Here is an 18,656-nt window from a genome sequence, read left to right on the forward strand (position 1 = left end):
ATGTTTGGGCCAATTCACTAAAATAGAGTTGGGAAGGAGGGGAGAGTATTACATACAACTCTAGAAGCTTGCAGTGTCCTGGGGCTTTGAGGAAGGAAGTATTCACTGGAAGATGAAAGGGAGTTTGTGGGCCAGTATGAGCAGGCAGGGTTTTCTGAGAAACCCTGTAATGCAGGCGTCCTTGGGGAAGGGAGGCCCCTCCACTGTCTTTTAAACACTTCTTTGAATGGCAATTTCCAGTGGCTTTGCAAAATGATGTCTGATGGGATCCGGTGCTTCTTAAAGTTTCCCCAGACCTGTATGTGGCCTCCCTTGCCCCTTGCCTTGAATTACAGTGTTTATTTTTAAAAGCTTTTGTGGTTTGAGCCTTCTGCCTTTGTTATTGCAGCTGACTGACTGACTCAGCCTTCCTCCATTTTTTTTCTCTCCTCCAGCCACTTTGTGGTTTGGGGTCCAGTTGGGCTGTATGAAGACTGGGCAAAAGGGACGGAAGTCCATAACTGTGGCTACATCTGCTGTTGGTTTGCTCCAAAGTCACAGGTGTCCTTCAAGGTGCTTGGTCTGCTCATCAGAAATGTCCACTCCTCTGTCCTGCTTGTCTGAATGCTTCCTTTGAGTTTCCTGTGTTGTTATTGCCTTGTACCTTGTTTTTAATCACCCCACCTCCTCCTCAAATCCCAATTCTTACCTGTAACCTGGAGCTAGATGCTTGTCTGGGAGATTGTCATCAGCTGCTTTCAGAAGAGCGCCTTACCTTCCCAAGGAGGCAGAGCATCACAGAGACACACAGCTCTCTCCTTCCCTGGCTGTGCCTTCTGTTCAAGCTGCATATGGAGATATAGTCCCTGTGGGAGAAGGAGATAGTGAGCGGAAATTCTTCAGGGTACCCAGAAAGACTTGTCTTATTTGGGATGGTGCCCTGCTTAAGCAACTGAAACTGCAGGCCTTAGGCACAAAGAGCAGCTCCTGCTGTCCTCAGCAGAGACAGGAGGCTGAAACTTGACTCTCTCTCTATAAGGGCTTCCTGTGCTTGTCCTTATAGCCTTTTGATGGCCCTCTTCCTTTATGCATTGTGCTTCCAGGCTCTCAGACACTGAGTCTTTCACCAACTCAGCCTTGTGTTGTTAGAAAGAAACATTGTCTGTAGGTTTTAGTTAGATCGTCAGCCATTCTTCCTGCTTTTTGGAACAAAGTTTTAGTGGGACTGAAAATTCCCTTCCTTTTCTATTGCCACGGAATCTGTTTAAGGGTCTTTTAATTGGCAGACATATACATCCCAGTGTTGGTAGAGGCAGAGAGACAGTTTGGATGGAAAAGTCTAGTAGGATGCTTATTTTAAAATTATCGTTAGGCAGTGCTGCTGGGATGCTAGTTTGAAAGCACTGAGGTCTACTTCAGCCCCTTTTGTAACAGCATACTGCAGTTCAGTTTTGTGTTGATGTGATTAGTGGGAATCCCAAGAGAAGTGGCTTCAGTTTGCAGGGATTGGAGCCTTGGGGACTGACTAGACAAGGGAAAGCCAGGCCGGTGCCAGTTGGATAAAGACTTGGTAACTGATTCCTGTTCAAAATATTAGAATTTGATATTTTTATCCCCTTTACGAGTGCATTTATAGCTAATTTATGTTTTTGTGCTCCCAATCAGCATTATTTATCCAATGGAAGAGGAGTGGGTACACATACATCCTCAGGAGTGTTTTGTTCTTGTTGACACACGTGAATTCTTTCCCTGAGTTTGGCTCACCTTTTAGAAACTGACAGTCTGCAAGTGGGAGGAGAGGACAGCACTCAGTTTTCGGTCTTGTTTTATTTGCTTCCATCACCATAAACGGGAGCCGTGGGTTTGAAGGAAGCCAGTTCTACCTAGAAGTGTGGGGTCCAGTTCCTAACGCGATGCAGCTGGAGAGGACGCCTAAGACCGGGAAGCTGTAAAATACAGCCCCGTGTCTTTTGATTTTGTTCCATTTTTGAATTTATTTGCTCTTTGTTTTGCTTTTGCTTTTTTTAAATATTAAAGACCTCACTGTACCAGAGCGACTCAATTAAATTAAGATAAGATGTTCCTGGAGTGGGAAGCAATCAAAGGAACAGTGGTGCTTGCTGTTCTGTACTGTTTTCTCAGTTTCTCTTTTATGTGCTGTGTGACAGGAGCACCTTTTCCTGTCAGACACACAGCAGATGGGAATACATGAAAGGGGTGCCGTACGACCTGTGTTGGTATTTAGAGGCTCAACTTAATGGCCTGAATCATCAGGAATATATTATCTCCAGATAATGAGACACAATCAATTCTTTTAGATTGTAATCATTGCTTAAATCCAGGGAACAAAGATTGCCCTTCTCTAATGAGAACTAGATTCGCATGGCCTCGGTGTAATTAAAGCCATAAGAAAGCCCTCTAAGCCAAAACCTGGGCTCTTATTCCACTGGTGATCTTAGCCACCAGTCCATCCTCCCCGACGCCTATTAACCGTCCAGACTTCTATTCCATAGGGGCCTCATTTTCACCGCAGGATGACTTCACAAAGGTCATTGCCCATGGTGGTTAGCGCCAGACAGCCAGGCTCCTAGGGCTCTCCAGCTTGTTGGTAGCAAGGTGAGTTATGGGCTCCTGTAAGACACAGACACACAGCTGTGTCTCTTGAGTTTGGATTCTGTGACCCCTCTGTCTCCCACTGTGCATCTGAGCTGGCTGGTCTTCTGTGGCCTCCGTACTTCACTTTTTTTCAGTCCTACCGTCTTCCTCCGTCTGCCTGTGAGGCTCTGTGCAGAGCTGGCGAGCAGGTGCTGTTTTCAGCTGTCGCCCATGCCCTTCAGCATGCACCACCCATTCTGTTATCTGGGTGTTTTCTCTAAGTCTTTATAAATCCTGAACTAACAGATACTGAACCATTGTTCTCGGGAAAGCTTGCAGGGTTGGATTGAGCGCAAATTTTGCATCAGTTGACCACTGAAAAGTCATATTTGTGGGCCTTAATATATATATATTATATATTTTAATATATATATATTATTCTTTTGAGACAGAGTCTTTCACTAGAGTCTGCCCTTTTGTTCAGGGTAGATCATTTGACCACCAAGCCCCAGTAATCCCATCTCTGCACCCCCTAGTGCTGAGGTTACAGGTGTCCTGTCCCCACCCAGCTCCTCCATGCTTGGAATCTTCTCTTGCCCACTGGTTTATCTCTCCACCCCCATGTAAAGTTTACTTTTTCTAACCTTATGAACAATTGAGTGATAATTACTACTTGCATGGTGCTTGCTTAGCATGTAATTTCTAAAATGTAGCACTTTTGGATGGTCGTGGTAAGGGACTTCCCAGCATTGTATCTGGAAAACTAGAACATATGTCAGCACTGCCTTGGCATATTTTAAACAGAATAATCACTGACATAATCTACCACTTTGAGGGTGGGTAGCTTGCTGGATTGATAAGATGCTTGCATTGCACATATGAGGAGCAGAATGCGATTCTGAGAGCCAGAGGTGATGATGCTTGCCTGTAATCCTAGCTCTGGGAAGGAGCAGATAGAAAAATCTCAGCAGCTTGCTAGGGAGCCAGCCTAGTCTAATTGATAAGTTTCTGGCCTATAGAGAGAGTCTGGTCTGAGCAGGGCTTGGTGGTATATGCCTTTAATCTCAGCACTGAGGAGGCAGAGTCAGGAAGATCTCTGTGAGTTCCAGGCCAGCCAGGGCTACTGCTATATAGTGTGACAAACAAACAAACAAACAAACAAACAAACAAACTCAGTCTTGAAAAACAAGGTGACAGCATTTGAAGAATGATGCAGAGTTAACTTTTGACCTTCGGACAAATATATACCTGCATTTATAAACACAAGGATACACACACACACACACACACACACACACACACACACACAGCAACAAGTGTGTCACGGAGAAGATCCTGTGACTCTGGTTCACTCTAGAAGAACAGGAATGAGGAGGCAGGGAGCTCCACATAGACTGCAGCTCAGATGCACACTTGGGAGACTCAGGACTATTGATATTCTCAGTGAATGACTGGAAGTGATTCAAACAGGACTGATTTGGAAGGCGCTAACTTATTTAAGCTAACCGGTGAATCTGTAAATACAGAATATGTGCAGAAGGAGGACCAGCTGTATTGCCTTTTCCTACTGAGAGAAGTTGTTTCTCTATGAAGGAAACAACATTTGGAGACACCAAGGTAGGAAGTTGTGCTCAGGTGTAGGAGAGCAAGGAAAAATACTCTCTAACCTCATCCTTGGTCATTAGGACATCACCTATGGGACCTATTTTGACTCTCTTGCTAGATCTCCTCATGAGGCAGCTCTCAGCATGTTCCTTCGCCCTGGCTGATGAATAGCATCCCTCTCAAGTGGATTCTGAGCTCTACAGCTGCCTTGTGAGGCTCCACTGTGCAAGAGCTTCATTGTTTCTGTGCTGGCCTTGGTGGAGTTTGTAGCATCTACAGTAGCATCTCCAGGAGCTGACAGAATGATGAAACTTGCGTAACTCCTGTTTTATTGTATAATACTTGTCTTGGTTAGGGTTCTATTGCTGTGAAAGACATTACGACCATGGCAACTCTTATAAAGGAAATCATTTGATTGGGGCAGTCTTACAGTTCTGAGGTTTAGTCCATTATCATCACGGTGGGAAGTGTGGCAGCATCCAGCCGGCATGGTGCTGGAGAAGGAGCTGAGAGTTCTGCATCTGGATCCTCAGGTAGCAAGAGAGACACTGAGCCACTAGGCCCAGCTTGAACTTCTGGGATGTCAATGTCTACCCTCCTTAGTGATTCACGTCCTCCAACAAAGCCCCTCCTATTCAATAAGGCCACTAGTGGCCTCCTAGTAGTGCCACTCGCTATGGACCTATGGGGGTCACCCTCACAATACTGTACTCCCAATTTCTCATTTTAAGAGAGTCCAACATGACATTGATCTTGAGTAGTCCTGAGACTTAATTACAAAATACCATGCCAGTCTCTCTGTCCCATGAAGAGCAGTTGGGGCAGAGACAGAGTGGGGGTCTGAGATCAGGTGTTTTGCTTGGAGAGGGTGCACTGGCATGTGTTATAGAAAGATGACTGGGACTCAGTAGCCACACCCAAAAGCTCCTGTCTTTGGTGATCAGCAGGGGCCAGCATCCAGCTACAGGCAGTAAGCTCTCCTTGACAACTGTGCCTCTGTCAAAGCGTGTTGGAGCTGGACAGAAAGAGACTCCCTCTGATGATTTCAGCCAGAATGAATACGTCCTCTGAAGAGTGGAAGTCTCCAGAGTGTCGCCCTTGGAGGAATGAAGCTATCGTGGTTGAGACTCCTCTGTCCTTGCTTACTTTAAAAGGTTATTTTTGCTTTAGGAGATGTGCAGCCCATCGTGAGCTGCAGCAGTGGTACACAACAGAAAGCTGATGGATGGGTACCTGGACATGGTGAAAAGTACATTTACAGTCGGAGTTTGTCTTGTGATACCAAGTGGATCAGGTGTATGGCTTAACCTCCTATTAATCGTATTTCCCAAATATTATTCTGTTCTTCTGCAACTGGTTAGAGCCAGGGCTGATATTCGCTTTCTACCTATCTGCTTAGAAAGTGACATGTATGTCACCCTTGACCAAGCAAGGGAAGGCACTAAAGCCACTGGCATTGTCTGAGATCCATATCAGAGGGGACTCAGGAAACTACTCATTCATTTCAAAATTGCAGTGTTCAGTTTTGCTCTCAGCTGCTGGTGAAGGGCTCTATGTACTCTAGAATATGAAAATAGCAGAGGGCGGATTTGGAGGAGTAGGAACTGGCTTATCAGCAGTTGGCCAAACACTGTATCATTGCCTAGGGCCTAGCGTTTACCTTAGAAGTCCTTGAACTATGCAGTAGTCACTAAAATTCCATGCTATTTTTCCGGATATGTACCTCTTTTGCAGCACTTAAAAATAGGTTGTGGGTTAGGTAATTGTCAGACAGTAATGACAGCAATGTCCCTTCTCTGCAGAGCAATCAGATGCACATCAAGGACTAAACAGCCCATAGGGCAAACAATTTCTCCCCGCCTCCTAGACTCTTCCCCAATGCTCTCAGCTTTCTCTTTGAATATGGGGTTTTGTTTATTATTTAATTTCCCCAGTGTCTTCAGTGACTGCTACAGCGATAGGATGGTCTGTGACCCCATCATTTCTCTCCTGGGATGTGTAAGGAGAGATGGGCGGATTTTAGATTAGCAGTCTGCTGACTTGCTGGATGTCTGCTGGTCCAAGGGAAGAGATGGATGAGAAGCATAATGTGGCGCGAGCCTTGCAGTTTAACACTTGAGTTTATACGGTTTGAGAAAGCAATCCCAGAACAAAGGCAATTCTGTGGACTGCTGCAGCTTGGCTTTATTTCCCCACTCTTGTCTTCCTCTCTTCCAGAAAGTTATATACACTGTTCTTTACACCTCTTGGGTCCACACTTAGGCTTATTGCTCTTGTGAAGGGCTCTTGTGTCTTTACATCTAAAAAGTGGTTGATGAGAATTGTTAGCTGTGAGCGAACCGAATCCAACACTTAATAGAGTCAAGGTTAAGAAACACATTTGGAATAAAGCACAGAGTACTTAAAATATTTGCAAGAACTTTTTATTTGACGGTTCATGTTCAATTGTTTAATTTTAGCAAGAACACATGAATTTCTTCCAAAGCCACATATAAAATTGAAACTGGACAGTGACTCCAGACTTTTGTATTTGATCTTATGCAAAAGGACCAGAAGCAGTAAAAATGAGTCTTTTATGTGTGGCTAGCTAGGGGAAAAGCCTGGAGGTTGATGGATGGCGTGGGCGGGATACCCAGATAGCAAGGGTTGGATGGGTTCAGAACATTGGTGGACAAGGAGCCTGAAGCCCAGGATTTCAGAGAACTGGAACTCCAGAAGCAAAGTCAGAAGTTTGGAGCAGGAGTTGAAGCTAAGTGGTGAAATGCTTGCTTGGTAAGCACAAGACATGCATTCAACCCTCAGGGTTTCAAATATAAATAAGAAGGATGACTAAACTAGATACCATGTTGTCATCCATGATCTCTATGGATTTACTTTTGTGACACTGAGGTTCATTAACTGGAATAACTTTCACTTATCAGTTACCCTGTACATATGGGTTTGCTGACAGAACTGTAAAAGTCAGGCAGGACAGCCTTTCAAAGCTAATATTTATATTACAATAGAAGCATATTTTCCTACTAGATGCTTGGTAAAGTTGCTTTCCTTCCACCTTTTTACTTCATCATGTGACAGCCCTGACAAGGCCTCTAGTCACTGAGACCCTCTGACTATGGAGAATATGGAGGAGGGGAAGGGTCCGTGCATGTGTCTATCAGACTTGTGGATGAACAGAAGGAAGACATCAGTTTGTTTGCACTAGAATGTCTCCAGAGAGTTGGAATTTCATTCTTGAGTGGACAGGACAGAGTCCAGCTATAACAAAAGCAAATGCCTTTCACTAAATAGCACCAAAAAGCATCTTTGGAGACTAGAAACACTTGGGCAGCGCAACAGGAAAAATCTTCCTTCCAGCCAAGGTGGAATTAAGCTTAGACAGGAGTCTCTAAGGTTGGAGTTGTGACTTTCCCCTCATGAGCAGGAAACAATCATTAGATTCCACCGGATTTCTCTGCATTTCTGGGTGATTCTGACTAACATTGGAAAGTTAGAGATTGGACTGGATAAAATGGGGTCAAACTGGAAGGATCCCTTTAGAGGCATACTTTAGGACAAGCTGTGCTGTGAAGATCTACACCCCCCCTGAGAGGTGACGATGTATTGTGTTCATGCTGTCTTCACTGAACACTCCTGTTTACTTACCTTGCTGTCAAGATCCAGAGGCAACTATGAATAGATCCCCTGTTCACTGCAGGTCAGTGGGATCTAGGAGCAAGATGGACAAGTAGCTGCTAGAGGTACCAGTTGCTGAGGAGAGAAAACTTGCCTCCCACCAAGATACCAGGGTCATGCAGCTTTGAGGGAGCCAGGAGGAAGGGCGAACTACGTCCATGATGAAGTCATTTTAGTGTGATATTAACTGAAAGGGCAGGAAAGGTGAGTTCTGGAATGTAGTCAGTGCATGAGCTTCATGAGAACCACTGAGGGCTTCACTCAGGGGAGTGCAGAATCGATGGAGGAAGGGAAAAATAGTAAGCCAATACCAACAATCAACTCCTGCTGCTCACCCCATGAAGGGGAACACCTCAGGATGGGACACCTCCTCCTCATCCAATTGCTCAGCTGGGGAACAGGAGTGCAGACTCATGAAGCTGTGTGAGTACTTTCAGTGAAAACCAGTGAAACACCCTTCTGTATTTTTATGGCTCTCTGTGCTGCCAGCTGGACTGCCTTGCTTCCATTTCATTTACTGGAGCAGACATAGGTTGAGTGTGCTACTCAAGATTAACTATGGCTCCTGTAATAATTATTAAACTAAGAAATTTCCTAGGATGAATTGTGAGTCTGCTTCTACTTTTTATCGTCATATTTCTATTTTAACCTGCACTGCAACATTGGGTAAAGGGATGAAGATGAGTGGTTACTGTTAAACCAAACTCTGATGGTTCTTTTGGTTATTGATATGTAATAAGTGTTTGCATTTATGGGATGCAGCATGGTCTTGTAGTCAGTGGGTTTCGATCAAATCGGGGTCAATAGCTTATTGGAATACCTATTTTCTTTTTTCTTCCAGATGATTTGAACTGTTTTGTCAATGACTGCTAGTTATGGTCATTTACACTGCCACAACTTAATCCTTCCACATGCACGTTGCCACCCCTCCCCCATGAACTAACTTTTCTTTTCCTCAAACCCTTTCTAGGCTTTGGTAACTACCATCCTACCCTACACTTCTGTGCAGTTAACCTTTTAAACTTATGCTTGGAAAGATCCCTGAGATTTGCCTTTTTGTGGCTAGTTTATTTACTTCATATAATGTCTTTTATTTCTGTCTTTGTTGACACACACGGTAGGATTTTATCCCTTTTAAAGGCTGAATAGTGAGTGTTTTAGGACATGGGTTTCACATTCAGTAGACAGTGGATGCTTGGACTAATTGTATTTCTTGTGATTATGAAAACTACTTCACTCAGTGTGAGGGTTTGGAGGTCCCCTCCCCATACTGATTTCCTTCCCTTTGGATGTATAGCCAGCAACGAGGATTCTGGGCCATTTAGTACTTCTAGTCCTGAGTGATCTTCATGCAGTATCTTATAATGACCATACCTGGGCTGAAATTAAGAAAGACATAATCATATCCTCTTGGGTCCCTTGAGGAGTGTCCATTCCTCAAGTGTTTGGATGTGGACCAGCACCTTTTGCTTGCAGGTAGTGTATCCATCCACTGTGCTCAGAACCTTCATGATGGGCCTTTTGCCTGGACAGATGGCATCATGAGTAATGAAAGACAGGTGACACAGGTGCTACTGATCACTAGTGAAACCGCCTGGTGTCTCCACTTGGAAGGAAGCTTCAGGACAATTGGTGCCAACGGACGGCATGACTGAGAGCCAATTTAAAAAAAAAAATGTTCTCTTTTCTTTGTTGCTCCACAAGTCTAAACTCAAAATATCGGAAGATGAGGATCCAGCTGGTCTGTCGCAAAGTAGCCTGCTTCTTATTTTTGTCTTTGCTTTATATTGAGAAATGACAAGTGCACAGGATTGTAGCTTTGAGGCAAGACACCCACCCATGTAGAGTTATGTTCTCAATAAAATTTGAAAACATGTTTGGATGGAATAGCTCTTATTCCTGAGCAACTGGACTATATGATGGGAAAGTGCTAAAGTGAGACAAAGGACTTATTTTTCATGTTTGGAGAGATGAATATTCTGGAAAGACTTCTCTTATATGCCTGGATATGCAGAAACATCCTATCACAGAGTATTCCAGGCAAAATAACTTGAGAGCTCAGATTACCTTCTCTGCATAAGGCTCACACGTAGGAGACAAACAAAGGTACTGATGAATCAGGGCTGCCTGCACACATGGCCCGTTAGTCTTTGTGGGTTTGGGCTGTCTTTCTGCACATTGAAGAGAAGCATCCTTTTTATTCTCTATGCTGAGTTTGTAGCAAGAAACTTGTTACAATCCTCCTACTTGTTATTTTTGTAGGAAAATGTTTTACTGAATGACTTAACACTTGTCATTTCATTCACAATTCACTGGAAATCACACAGTTAGCCAACTTCCCAAGGCTAAATAAGCCTCCATTTCCCTTCAGCCCCCCCAACCCCCAGCAACAGATGCCTGTCTGCCTCACGCCTGGCTTTGCATCGTATGCTTTTATAGAGGACTGCTATTGGGGTCAGCCTGGACTCTTTCCTTTCTGCTCAGCAGAATTCTGTTTTGTTTTTCAGTGTGTGTGTGTGTGTGTGTGTGTGTGTGTGTGTGTGTGTGTGTGTGTGTAGGGGGTCCAGCCAGTGACCTTGTGCATACGGTGAGCTGTTCCAATGACCTCTAACCTCAGCCCCACAGAGCTGGATCTTGATGTTAAAATTGCTTGTTGTTTCAAGCTGCTGCTCACAGGTTGAGCCTTGGTGGATGAGTGAGTTGTTCCGAGTCTGTACACTCGAGAGGCCACTGTGTCAACGGACCTCTGCCTCCCTTTCTTTCTCAGTGTTGACATGCTAGCCTAGAAGGATGAATCAATTTAGCTGTCAAAATAAAAGCTGAAAGTCCAATTGCCCATGCAAATTAACCACTTTGTGCAAACACTTCAAAATTGCCTGCATGAAAAGCAAGCTTGCTCTTGGAAAATTTGGCTCATGGTAACCTAAATAAGAATGTATTCACTCTTGTGAAACCCTGTGTCCCTGGAAAGTCAGTTTTGAAAATTTCTTATTTTGAACAGTTTCTTGCTTTTTGGGAACACGTTTGCTTCAGTAGTGGTTTGTGGCCCCTTCTTCTCCCGTCTACTCCCATGGCTTTGGGCAGCTGAGAACATAGCTTGCTGCACTGCCCCACTGGGAGGCATTCAATAGCAAGTGGTTTTTTCTAGCTCTCGTCCAGCCATTGAGGCAATGCATTGGTTCCAGGGTCAGCAATTACTACCAGCTCCAAGTGCTCGCTGAAGAGTAATCTTCAGGAAGACTAAATGGAAAACAATTGGATTTCTTTCTTCCCAAATGTTTTCAGGATTGGCCCAGTACTCTTGGAACGGAAATTGTTTCTGTCTTCCCTCCTCTGTGGATTCTCAGCCTGTGTTTATTGTTTATAAGCCACTGCTGGCTTGACTCTTCTGTAATGGAGGGAGGCATTTCTGGCTGGACCTAGGAAAGTGAGCGTCTCAGAGTCTGATCTTTGCATTGTTACATGACATTGGCCCTGTAGTCACATGGAAAGGGGCTGTCCATGAGGCCTCAGTGACTTTGGGTGCTGACCTCTAGGTTCCCTGAGCCCATCTCAAGATATCTAAAGATCTGATAGTGATATCTGCCTATCTAAGTATTGTCCCTTTCAAAGCCAGGGGAAACAATTACCAAGCAGATTCTTTATTAAATGGTTTTGATCAATGTACAGTGTTATTTCTCAAGAACACAGTTAGCTGGCTACTCGGGAGAATGCTGTAATTTACTGAGGCCAACTTCCAGATGAGGAATACCTGGAGGAGAATGGCCTCCCCTGTGGGGCTTTGCATGCAGTTCTTGGTCTCATCTTGAGGTGGATGCAGAAAAATATGGCTGGCCCATGTGAGCTGCTGAGCAGAGGCAAAATGTGGGTTTGCTGTTTTCTTATTACCACTCTAACACCTTTATTGTAAATGCATATATATTACATTTCGTCTTAGTTATATAGGATGTGTGGCCTCCTACAGTCTGCGTTGTGTGGACCTATCCTCACTTTGAATACTGGGACATTTGAGAATGCTCGCTGGGTGTGGGAGAGATAGCTGGAAGAAGGGGTTCTGCCAATAAAAGCAAAAGCCCAAGAGGTCCTGAGAGGTAGCCCTCGGTCCTTGCCCCCTCATCCCTGCCTGCCGCTGGAGTATGATCTAATGGGAATATTCACTGTGAGGACTCTAGTTAGAAACTGTAGAATAGTTGAGATTCATGTCAATTCTAGCTGCTCCTGTCACCCAAAACCAGGTAATAGATTATAGACAGCTCCACTGTAGCTACCATTCCCTTCTCCTTGTAGTCAATGGCAGTGTTGTTTTGTGGACTTCGCATGTGAACGGTAAAGTTTACTTTAGAGTGTAAGCAATGTGAATGTACTTACTGTGGGGAAGTATTTGGTATTTTAGAGGAAAGGGCTGCACAGTGCTGGGTCCTCTGTACTTATGATTCACTACCTTATCTCTCTCCTTCCCCACCATCCACTCTCCTCTCTTGACAGTTTTCTCTTTGTGGCTTTTACTCTGTTCCCTTTTCACACCTTCCTTCCTTCTCCTGGATGACTGGCCATGCCAATGACCGCACCCTCTTTCCTTAAACTCCAGTAACTGATCTCCATCTCCCCCCACTGCTGTCTGGTAGGATATGCCTTTCTTTAGAGAAGACCTCACAGTGAGGTCAAAGAAAGGGAACAAAGTGGAGTGGTGCGCCTCGGCCTCACCATTCCACCTACCATTCCATCTCCCGTGAGCCATCTGCATGTGTTTCAGAGCCTTTTTGTCACTTGGACATATGTCCCTTCACCTGCTTGGCACTGCTCTCCCAAAGCCATTCCTCCCTTGCTTCTCCAGCATCCCACTAGGACTCTGCTCATCAGCAAAGTTTCATGGGTTTCATGATCGCCAAGCCAGTGGCCTGGAGCCCAAACACTGGTAGATTCTTGGCCTTCATTCATATCAGGTTTCTATCCCTGGACAGAAGAGTCAGATCCTCATTGTTCACCTCACTGTAAAATTCAAGGGCATTCACTTCTGATACAATGTATCCTGAGTTTCACCCCCAGACATAGCTCATGTTTTACAAAATAAATGGGCCACAGTTGATATTCCTATTTTAAAAATGTTTAAAAATTTATTGTAAGTAGTTAAAGTTTATCTAGGAAGGTGAAATATATTTTGTTTGTGAATGCATAAAATAACTAAAATGCTAGTTCTGATCTGCGAGCTTCACATGTTGCTTTTTTTGGCTCTAAACCTCACAGCTGGCCATGAGGGAGCTCTTAACCACCTCTGCAGTGAACCTGTGGCCAGTCTCTTTAACAGGCGTCTCTTTCTTCAACCTTCTCATTCCAGACTTGAACTGCCTCTGAGATTTCTCCTGAGTATTTTACATTTCCATGTAGCGGTGAAAATCCAGCCTTTTTTAAACATTTAAGATCTTTGAATTTGAACCCCTTTCTTTTCCAGCATTCTTCTAGTTAGTTCCCAATCTAACTTGAGGATCACAGAATTTTTTTTCTAGAAAGACTCACAGAATCTAGAAAAGCAGTCAGTAGATGGCTGTGGTTGATTTTAGCCAAAGGAAATGGAGAAACCAGCAGTGGACAATGTGTAGTAGGATAGGACCAGGGAGAGATAGGCTTACCTTCTGCACCCAACTCCCCCAAGTGGGGTCAAGTTGACAGTGTTTAGTTCTAGTGCCAAACTGTCACTCAAGGAAGCAAACCCTGTGTTTTATTGGGAATGAATCAGGTAGGTGTGGCTGATTGCCCATGTGGTTAACTGAGTGTACAACCCATACTGAAGTCAGGCATGTAAGTGTGGCACAAAGCCCACACCACAGACCCCATTGTTAGCATAGACTATCTACCATGGATTATAGCATCATGAAATTCAAAGGGACCAATATCAAGCAGAACATTAGAGGATGCCCCTCTGGAGCTGATTTGGGATAGACTTATCTTTGCACTTTGCAGAGTTAACAATAATGAAATGTCTGGTTTAGCCTCTGCCCTGCTTCATGCCTCCCTGTCCTGCCCTCAGCAGAACTGCCATGATTAAGCTTTTACACTACTTTTACCCTGATAATTCCACTGAACCCCAGTGCCTCTTCTTTCCTTTGGATCAAGTCTTATCTCTTTCTGGAGTTGAGTTCTATACAGACTTTTTGTCATCTCCTTTGTCCATCTATCAGAGACTAGTGTGGCTCCTTTCTGTCTTTATTTCATTGGTCATGTGTGGTGGTAGCTTTGATGTGATAGCAGACACACTCCTCTGTCTGGCACTGCTCTACTGCCTCAGCATCTTGGAGGAGGTCAGCCCTCCTCCTTGCTCCTTAGCCTCTTACAGGAGATTCTCCTTAGCTTTTCTTATTTGCCATGATATGTGATTAAAAAAAAGCCATCTTTCTGCTTGTGGGCCTTAGTTCTCCGTAGTCCCAATTTCCTCCTCAGCAGAATTGCGTTCTTTTAACCATGTCTATTTCTTGTGTAGTCTTATGGAGTCCCTTCAGTGGTGGCCGTTTGCAGGGGCTCCTTCAATACATCAAGCACAAATGATGGTACCAGGCACTCATGTTCCAACTTAGTGTGTGTTGACCAGAATGGTTCTTCACTTACTGCTGATGTTCCTCAGGCACTGCTGATGGGTTTGCTATTTGCTCCACTTGTAATTTATCAGTTGGACACACTTCATCACCTCTTTTCATAGTCTACTCTCTCCCACTCATCCATCAGAGCATATGTAACTTGGCATTCCTCCCCCAGAACCCTCGGGAAGCTTTTCTTTTTCTGTTTATTGGATATTCTACATATTTATGTTTCAAATGTTACCCTCTTTCCTGGTTCCTTCCTCTCTCATCCCCCTCCCCCTGCTTCTATGAGGATGTTCCCCCTTCCACCTACCCACTCTTAACTCAATACCCTGGCATTCCCGTACATTGGGGAAACGACCCTTCACAGGACCTAGGACGTCTTCTCCTACTGATGCTAGATAAGGCCATCCTCTGCTACATATGTGGCTGGAGCCATGGGACCCTCCATGTGTATTCTTTGGTTGGTGGTTTAGTCCTGGGAGCTTTGGAGGTTCTGGTTGGTTGATTCTGTTGTTCTTCCTATGGGATTACAAACCTCTTCAGCTTCTTCAGTCCTTTCTCCAACTCCTCTATTGGGGTCCCCATGCTCAGTCCACTGGTTAGCTGCAAGCATCCTTATCTGTATCAGTAAGGCTCTGGGATAGCCTCTCAGAAAACACCCATATCTGCCTTCTGTCAGCAAGCACTTCTTGGCATCAGGAATAGTGACTGGGTTTGTTGGCTGCATATGAGATGCATCCGCAGGTGGGGCAGTCTCTGGATGGCCTTTCCTTCAGTCTCTGCTCCACTCTTTTTCTCCGTATTTCCTCAGACAAAGTCTCTCCTAGCTCCCCTCACAGTTTCATGGTATTTATTGAATTATGTAACAGAACCATCACATGGTGCCTCGTGTGGTTTCCTGAGAGCATAACTCCTGCCTGATTTGTGTTCTAGCTCCTTCCTGTATACTGACACCAGGATGTGCTATATGGAGTTGCTGTGTGGGAATCTATACATTGATGCCAAGACATTGCCACTGGCCATTTATAGTTCTTTTAAAACCTTTATCTGGTAAAGTCTCTTTTAGACACTATAAAACTGGATAGAAAGTCTATGTACATTCATTTAATTTCCAGTGTGACCACAGAATTAATAAATCCACACTACCTCCTGCTGGGTAGAGTGATTAGGGAGAATAAAGCCTATGTATGTTCAAAGCCAGACACTGATGGGGCCCTTAGCAAGCTGTAATTGATGCTCACCTTTCACGCCGTCATTTCTATGTGGAGACATTTTAAGAAGCCATGGAGGTAGTTATTGTCAGGGTAGAAATTCTGGCTCGCATTCGAACAAACCACAACAAGCCAACATGATTCCACATGGAAAGGTTTAATGAAAAGAAGAAGAGTAGAAGAGGAGAGGAGTAAAGGCCGGCCATGAGCACGTGGGGGGAAGAGGTGAGGGGAATGGGGAGAGAAGGGACAAAGGGGAAGAGGGGAAGAGGGCAAGAGCAAGAGAAGAGAATGAGGAAGGGGCAAGCGGCCCCTTTTATAGTGCCAAGCACAGCTGGCTGTTGCGTGGTAACTGTGGGGGTGGAGCTTAGACAGAATACCAACAGTGATGGGGTAAACTACTGGAAAAAATTATGTGTGTATCAACAAGAGTTCTAGTGATGATTCTGCACTTATATTCCTAGAGACTGATCTTTTCCCCATAGTAGTTCTCTAAATTTCAGAGATTGTTCATATCAAGGTCGATACCAAGTAGAAAGAGGAAAGAGTGACGTCAGTGGGCCAAAAGTCAAATGGGGAAGCTGATGTTACTACATCAGGTGCATATGCGTCTGGGTCAGTGTAACCTCTTTTTGTCTCCCTTCAGTTTTCTAGAATACCTTTGAGTGACCTGTCTATCTGCTCATTTATATCTTCCCTGCAATCAAATCCTGTGAGCAAGCTAGGCTTCCCCATATGCAGCAATGCTCCTGTCACTTGCTGCTGCTAAGAGCATGGCATGCTACTGCAGATGCTGCACCCTTGCCCGTGCACCCTCGCCTAAGTACTCTCCCCCAGTGGTTCAATGCCTGGTCGGATAATTACGGAGCCTCAGGAGAAGGTTGACGTTGCTAGCTTAGTTCTCTGGTGTATGGCTAGTGGCTCTTCACTTCACTGTCAGGACAAACATGGGCACTGTTGTTGGCATGGTCTTTGTATTCCTATATCAGATTCTGAAGGGCACTGTGCAAGGGGGCAGCTTTTACAGTAAAAAGAGTTGTTCTGGGGCTGCCCTGCCTGTGGCTGTCCCTGTTGGAATCACCAAGCAGAGATGCTGTCCTGCAGTATTTGCTCTTTGTTTCTACCACCAGTCTGCAATCCTTAAATTGCTCTTTTTGGCTCCGTCTATTATGTCAATTAAGAAAATGCTTTTTTCTGTGGGTGTCGTTCATCTGTCCAGTGACATTCTACATCAACTTATCTCTGACCTCGGGACATGAGCTCTGTTGTCCATTTTTAATTGAAATCTTATGTGTTGGCACAAGTCAGTAGCCAGAGCCTTAGTGGGCACAAGTGGATCTGTCCAACTCTAGTACTCCTACCTGGACTATGATCTTAATAAGCAAATGTGAGAGAAATTTAGTAGTAATTGTTATAAAGCATATTGTAGGGTTCAAGAGAATCAACTCATTTATTCACATGTGCTGTTTAATATAACTCCTCATCAACATTTTGTTGCCACACCCATGGGAGATATTACTGGTGATGAGAGGAAAAAAGGAAGGAAGAACATTATTTTCCTGGGCTGAGCATTTATCTTTACTTTTGGGAACACTCCTTGACCCTTCTTTTGGCCTCAAAGCATTGCATCTGTACCTTATCCCTTCCAAAGGATGATGTCACAGGCCGTGAAGACCCTACCGAGACCTTAGAGTTGGCAATGGTGCAGGGCAGAGCTGCACCTGGCCTGCTTGGAAGTCTTCATGGTCAGCACTTCCATGTGCTGCTCCCAGTCACCTCTTTGACTCTCTCAAATTCTCCATATTCCCATCGGGCTTTCCTGGAAACCGGAAGCCTCCTGGAATCACTGTCCCCGTGTCCCTGAAATACAGGACACGCCTAAAGGCATTTCAGCAGATTGCTTTGTTGTCTACAACCTCCAGGAGTTGTATAACTTTGGGTTATTTTATGGAGGTTGGCTCTAAGCTAGTTGGCTTTTGATCATCACTGACATATGCCACATGTGGCTCATTGAGTGGAAGAGTTGCCGGAATGTTCTGGAAGGTCTTCTCATTGTCTTGTCACCGTCCACAGCTGCTCTCTATTGTGTGGGTGAGGAATGAGGACATCCATGGGCTTCACATGCACAATAGCCAGAAACCAATGAGAGAAGAGGAGAAAGAAAGACAGACACATGATGAATATGGAGAAAGGAAGAATCCAAGCTGTTTTTCAGCACTGGACACAACAAGTGTCCTTCACTGATGGCAGATGCATTATTGCACAGATAACAAGTAGGGAGTCACCTATTTCAAGCTCTGGTGCACATGTCTGACATTCCGACATGGTGTTCCTGCTTTCATAGAATAAATCAGTTTTATGGTAAAGTATATTTATTTTGTGCTACTGGATAACTTTTCTTATTAAGCCTTAGGATTGTGCAGGAAGCACAGGGACATGTGACAAGTGCAAACTCAAATTCAGGGGTAGTTTATGCTGTGCATACTCTTAAGACCTTTGTGCAACCCTTTATCTTGGACATTTTTGCGTAGGCTATGCAGTGGAGGAGCCATTGAAATGGGCACCATTTTATTTTCAAACTTTTAAAGGTAATCCCAGTGAATTTGAAATAATGGCCCCTTTGGATATTTCATGAGAGTTTTTTTCACATGTTGAACAGCACTAAAAATTTTATTTTCTCAGCCTGGAGAAACAGCTCAGCAGTTAAGGGAGTGTACTGCTCTTGCAGACAGCCTGCATTTGGTTCACAGCTCACATATCAGGAAGCTCACAAGTGCCTGTAACTCCAGTTCCAGGGAATCTGAAGCCTCTCGCCTCTGTAGGTGTCCATACTCACTTGCACATATACGCCCCCTCCAGGCAAATAATTCAAACTAAATTAAATCTTGGGAGAAAACTGTCAGCATTATTTTTTAAATTTATCCTTTTTAAAGAAATAAACGCAGCAGTGTCTATAATACTAGGTTTCTCACAATCGTGATCGCCAAGCTATCCTGTACTGCTCTCTCCAGCATTGCTA

At 44.4% G+C, this 18,656-nt stretch overlaps 1 protein-coding gene across 3 annotated transcripts in view; it reads left to right on the top strand.

The window, feature by feature from the left end:
- Nucleotides 1-18,656, top strand: part of Sema5a (semaphorin 5A) — a 431,215-nt gene that overhangs the window by 83,708 nt on the left and 328,851 nt on the right. The window lies entirely within an intron of this gene.

The sequence above is a fragment of the Rattus norvegicus genome, chromosome 2 (assembly GCF_036323735.1).
Source record: "Rattus norvegicus strain BN/NHsdMcwi chromosome 2, GRCr8, whole genome shotgun sequence".
NCBI classification, from domain to species: domain Eukaryota; kingdom Metazoa; phylum Chordata; class Mammalia; order Rodentia; family Muridae; genus Rattus; species Rattus norvegicus.